Source organism: Centruroides vittatus, unplaced genomic scaffold, assembly GCF_030686945.1.
Source record: "Centruroides vittatus isolate TY-2023 unplaced genomic scaffold, ASM3068694v2 scaffold_386, whole genome shotgun sequence".
Lineage (NCBI taxonomy): Eukaryota > Metazoa > Arthropoda > Arachnida > Scorpiones > Buthidae > Centruroides > Centruroides vittatus.
In genome coordinates, this window is record NW_027122706.1 from 3,189,550 (window position 1) to 3,195,549 (window position 6,000).

The window sequence follows — 6,000 nt, forward strand, 5'->3', positions numbered from 1 at the left end:
TTATACCACGGCACTTTGTTCGACTCTATAATACATGCATCCAACACGCAATCTTTCCATCTGCCTGGAAGATTGCGAGAGTCGTACCGGTACCAAAGTCGGGGTCCCCTGATGAAGCAAGGCCTATTTCATTGCTGTCAATGCTTGGCAAAATACTTGAAAGGTTAATCACAAATAGACTTTCCTGGTTTGTTGAAAGAAATAAATGCCTCAGTAACATCCAATTTGGTTTTCGACCACAAAGATCGGCGGAGGACGCAGTAGAGGATATGGTTAAAAAATTAAAATGTTTACTTGAGAATAATAAGTATGTCCTTGGAATTAGTTTAGACATAACCAAAGCTTTTGATAGCGCATGGTGGCCGCTCATCAAACTCCAACTGCGAAAGATTAAATGTCCACGCAATATCTTCCAACTTATTCAAGATTATCTACGAAATAGAGCGGCTGTTCTACAATATGGACAGCATTATGTAAGAAAATCAGTTTCCAAAGGATGCCCTCAGGGGTCAGTATGCGGACCCTTACTTTGGAACATAACCTTTGACTGCTTCCTTAGAGAAGACTTTGGACAGGACCACTCTACTGCTTATGCGGACGATGTCATGATGTTGATTGGTGGTCGCTCAAGAGCGGATTTAGAGAACAAAGGCAATCTTTTGATTCAAAATGTATACAACTGGGGGATAGAGCATAAACTCCATTTCAATCCCATCAAAACAAAGGGAATAGTTTTTAATAAACCAAGAGGCAGTAATCTATACCGGCGACCACCTCATCTCGTAATGAACGGAAATGTCATCAAAGTGGAAAAAACATTGAAATATCTGGGAGTATTTATAGATTTTCGACTAAGCTGGGACAAACACATCGAGTTTATTACAAACCGCACCGGTCTTATTTTTCAAGCTTTCGCACAGGTAGCGAGGAAAAATTGGGGCCTTTCCACAGACGCAATGGCCATTATTTATGATGCTATTTACATCCCCATCATCACATATGCATGTGGGACTTGGGGATGGGCTACTAGTAAAGTTCATACAAAACGAAAGTTAATATCGTCACAGAGACGTGCCCTACTCCTACTTACTAAAGCCTATCGCTCTGCGAATAATCAAAGCCTTCAAGTGATAGCTAGAAGGCCACCGATCGATATGTTTGTTATTCAGCGATGTAAATTACAGCAAGTTAAATGGGGAAATACGATTCAAACAACCTTCCGAAATATAACATATGATGAAGTCGAATGGGCATTTCCATTTTACGAAACAACTAACCCAGATATCTTAGTATATTGTGACGATAATAATGTTCAAAAAACCGACATTCAAATTTTTACCGATGGTTCAAGAATAAATGGTATGGTTGGATGCAGCTTTGTTGCGTATATTAATAATGATGAAATTTATAATCAGACAATTAGATTAGACACTTGCTGCACGGTTTTTCAAGCAGAAATGCTCGCTATTAAATTGGCAATAAATTGGACTAAGGATTCATATGACAATGCTTATATACATATATATACGGATTCCCTGTCAGCACTTAATATTATAAACAGTACTAAATTGCACCCAATTGCTGAGGAGATTAGACAATTAATACGCTTATCTAACTGTAATTATACTGTTACCTGGGTTAGAGCCCACCAGGGAACAACTGGAAATGAAAGAGCTGACACCTTGGCCAAGCAGGCTGCAGAGAATACCTCTTTGATAATAAACTATAATAAACTCAGTCAGCGTACCTTACGACGAATGTTATGGGAAGACACAATGTACAATTGGCAAGATAGATGGAACGAAAACAGAAGTCATATAACTTATGATTACATACCGGATATACAACAATTTTATAAATTAAAATGGTTTACCCCGAATTATTATACCACTCAATTCTTTACTGGCCATGGGAAGTTCGCCAGCTATCTGGCCAGATTCACTAATAGGACATCGAATGAATGCCCTACTTGCCATATCATAGATGGCTCGAAACACTACTTCTATAATTGTGTAATGACTGAGAGAGAAAGACAAGAACTAAGGGTACTGATGGAGGAGCTTGGTGTGAGATGGCCATGCAACTTATCAGATATTTGGATAAACAAAAATGTTTACAATGCTTTTATAAAACTTGCCAAACAAACTGTTAAAATTGCAAATCAACTCATATATAATTAGTATATCTTTAGTATAAAATAACTTGGTGTATCATTGCTTATATTCAATTCCATTTACATACTACATCCATTATTGATATTCTATACTCAATTTCTCTTTAATAAAAGTGTCTATACTTTGAGTGAAGCGATGACCAGGTGCTTTCTCCTAATCAACTAAACATTAACTATCTTAGTGATTGCCCTACGAAAGGAAGTACTGTATTAACTATATGTACTGACAGAATACATTTGTACTGGCGAGTTCTAACTACCAGCTTGTACCGCAGCCTGTTTTATTAATTTGAGTACTAACAGAGCACACACTAAGAACGGCAATCTGTGTACTGATAAAGCACACTCTAAGAAGTGTAATACTCACCAGCTAGAAATGTACTTTTAACAGCTTATGATGGAACAGAGAAATTACTATGTCAGTGTCAACCCTTACGGGTGAGATGCTTAACGAACAACCTACGTTATTAATAAAACGTTTCGATGGAGAAGTGCTCCTTTGATATTGAACTTATAGGTGTGGTGAACTACTGTAATCTTCAATGGTCTCGTCGGGAGCAAACCGACCGACCTTTTTTTTTTTTACGGTGGTGTTCATTAATTTCCTTCAACGCGCTTGGCAGGTTTAGTGAGATCAACATGTCTATAATATCTTTCAACGAATTCTAGACTTTTAGTTTAGCTTTCTTAATTTACCACTTAAGTGCCTCAACGTCCTCCAATGTGTCTTCAGTATGTTCATAAGTGTTTTAATGTGCTTCGTATGCATTAGTGTGCCTAATAGGCTTAGTGCTTAGTGTGTTTCAATGTTTAAATCAATTCAATGTGCTTGAGTGTGTCTCAACATATCATTGTGGTGTTTTCAATGGGTCAAGTGTGCTTCGAATAAGTTTCGGCAAGCTCCTAAATCTGTGCAATGGGTTTTCTCTGTGTGCCTCGATATCTTAGTGTTCAGCGTGTTTCAAGTAATCAACGTGCCCTGATGTATACGACGTGTTTTTAACTGTAGTACGAAATTTCAGTTTTTTGTGGAAACCAATGTGTTTATGTTTGCTTCAGTTGTGCATTGAGAGGTGCTGCTTTTAGGTCGTCCCTTAGTGCGTGAACTCTACATCGTCTGAGAGTTGCGCCTTGTTAAAGGCAAAGTGTCTTAAACTATAGACATACTGGATCACCTGTAGACCACTCATCAGGCATTCTCCATTTTGGATCTCTGCTTTTCCTACAGGCAAACATTTCGACATTTTAATTGCTGAATAAAACTATGACTACCACGGATGTGCCTACAGTTTTCAGCAACTATAATTACCTATAATAACTATAATCTTTTTTTTTTTGTTTTGTTTTGTTTTTTGTTCATTTAATTTATTCATTTAAACACTATGAATTATTATTACAAATACTATATTGTTCTTACATATACATATGTACTTATTCTATTTATTCTTTAATTACTTTAACTGTACTAATGTATATATATATTTACTCAATGTTACTCTATTTAATATTTTACAAACCTCTCGGTAATGCATACGCGGGGCCGAGAAATGTACTTTTGTACCTAAATAAAGAATGTATGTATGTATGTATGTATGTATGTATGCCGCGAGGTCGATGATGATCGGTAGCGATGTGAACGAGACGTTGGCCATAGCTTGGTCAACGTCTCGTTCACAAAGATCACAGTGGGTTTGGCGAGCGGGACGCTGATTTGGATTGTTCGCAAGATTCCCTGGGCTTCTGCCCCGAAGACACCGCAGTAATCGTGCAGGGACCAGGCCTCGGTCTTGTTGGTGTTCGATAGTACAACTCCAATGACGGCCCATGTACTGTACTGGATTTTGATGCGTCCGCTCCTAGATAGAGCCAGGCCGGTTATTTGGTTGAGACAATCTCCCGGAAGCGGACGCTCGTGACGACTGGTGGGTCGGTGGTCGATGTGGGGTAGTGGTCAAGGCTGATGTGTGGATAGACACTAGCCGTGCTTGGTGGCACGTACCGTTGACGATAGATGTGTGACGTCGGTTGGCCTTCCCACCGGCAGTGAGATATGACCCGGTACACATAGGGTTCCTGGTGGAGGCGCCAACGATAGTACTCCAAACTTGAGGCGGTTTGAAAAAGGTGTGTAGTGGGCTATATATGTCCCTCGAGATTTGTGCCGCGGCGTGGGAGATCTCTCCCACGCCACGGCACAAATCTAAGACCGAGCTTTGGCCGCAACGGCACATAACCAGTCTCTGTATAGAGTGATAGGAGTGGAGTCGTCTTGGGTACGCCCAAAGCCGTTCGTAAGGCGGCGTGGAGGAGTTTTTCAATGTGACTGATGGTGGTGGATGGGGCGCCGTCCAGAAGCGGAGCTCCTAACTCCGCCATTGGGCTGAGTGTGAAGCTCCAGAAGTAGGTCTAGACAGCAGCGCCGCTAGCTGTTTGAGCGTCGGTGTGCAATACCGATTATGCCGTCCTTGTTTAACTACGACTACCTACGCTGAGCTTGCCAGCAGTACCAATTTTCCGCCCCGCCCGCGTGCGATGCACGCCTTGCACGCCCGCTTACGGCGGGCCTGGGTCTAGAATATGTGCACAAAGAAAAAAGATATAATTATTTTTCTTCTATACAAAATTAAAAACATTAATTAAATGTTATAAAAAGAAACCGTCAAACTAAAAAAAGGAAACGAAAAATGAATATTTTATGTCCATAAAAGGACATGTCTGTAGAAATTTCCAAGAAAGTCGAACTACTCAGGTTAAAACAATAGATGAATTTGAGTACTAAGATCGAACATCTTCGATAGGAATCGAATCGTCAGTCGGTGTTGACTCATCCCACGATCTGAGTTCCGATCTCGTTACAATTCGTAACGAAGAGGGGGATCAATTGGAGAGCGGGGTCAAGTCGGCATCGACCTATCGGAATGTTCGATCTGGAACCCAGAAGGAACTTATAAAAACTGTGCGAAAAAAACGATGTGACGTTCTTGGTTCATTGCGCCCCTCCCGGAATTTTTGGTGCTCCTGTCCTTCCACACCGAAGGCTTGTTCGACGTCCCAGGATTCGTTTTCCCGTCCCGTCAAGAACCAACCCAGGTGCACCAGGTCATCGGAGGTCTCGCTGCGCGTTGTACTGTGCGCCCCGGAGCCACCGTTCTCCACTTCACCTAAAACGAGTGTTCCGCAAAGTGTGTGTCGCGGTCAATAGTTGGTGTGCCGCGGAAAAATGTCAAGTTTTGTGAAGATAATGCACCTACACATAGCTGAGAGTTATGCGAGCGAAGCGCTTCGTTGCGCGAGGAGCGGGACATCCCACCCGCCCACCCGCCGCACGCATGCGCGTGTCAATGTGATATTGTAACACTGCGCCCCGCTTAGTCATCATTGTCACGCGCTTTTGTAAACTGAAACAAATCGCTTTTCGCCAGTAACTAGCCGCTAGTTTGTGAATGTGTCGTCGCGAACGTAATTGACTTTTTTTATTACAAATAAATAGACCCTAATACATGTATGTGTATATAATGGTGTATATATGTATGTGTATATAAATTCCTTAAACCTACCGCAAGTTCGTCAAGTGAAACTAATGATTCCCAAGAAGCAGAGTCAACGAAGAAAAAACCTAAGCTTGTTAATCGAAAATATGATGAGAGCTATGTACGTTATGGCTTTATATATTGCGGAGACGAATCATGCCCAATCCCAAAATGGAGAAACTTTGGGTAATAATTCGATGGTGCCCAGTAAACTTTTTACGACATTTAACTACTAAACACCCATCAGTGGCTCAAAAAGACAAAGCCTTTTTTCAACGTTTGAAAGACCAGTCTAAG